The sequence below is a fragment of the Penaeus monodon genome, chromosome 23 (genome assembly GCF_015228065.2).
Source record: "Penaeus monodon isolate SGIC_2016 chromosome 23, NSTDA_Pmon_1, whole genome shotgun sequence".
In the NCBI taxonomy this organism is placed as follows: Eukaryota; Metazoa; Arthropoda; class Malacostraca; order Decapoda; family Penaeidae; genus Penaeus; species Penaeus monodon.
The window spans coordinates 39,992,921-39,993,201 of record NC_051408.1 but is presented as its reverse complement, the minus strand read 5'-3'; the positions used below and the strand labels follow the sequence as shown (position 1 = coordinate 39,993,201).

At 45.2% G+C, this 281-nt stretch overlaps 1 protein-coding gene across 1 annotated transcript in view; it reads left to right on the top strand.

Annotated features, from left to right (window-relative positions):
• Positions 1 to 281, top strand: part of LOC119588052 (glycine-rich cell wall structural protein-like) — a 28,914-nt gene that overhangs the window by 3,272 nt on the left and 25,361 nt on the right. The gene's annotated exons all lie outside the window — the stretch shown is intronic.

Here is a 281-nt window from a genome sequence, read left to right as displayed (position 1 = left end):
AAGCAAGGCTTCCGGTCCTCACCGATGAGGCTTCTTCGAAGGCACTCGGTTTTCCCTCAATGAAGCTGCAGTGTCAACGGCATCTTGCTCTGCTCTTTCTAGAAACCAAATTACTTTTTTTTGCATTGTCTGACAGCTCCATGTTGCATGAACTGGCAACTGCAACATCCCTGAAAGAAAATCAGGTATAAATAGTCACACGATCCAGTGTGGGCATCAGCTCTTGAGCAAGGAGAACTGAGTATCATGAAGAACATGGTTTGTAGTGTAATGGTGCCTTT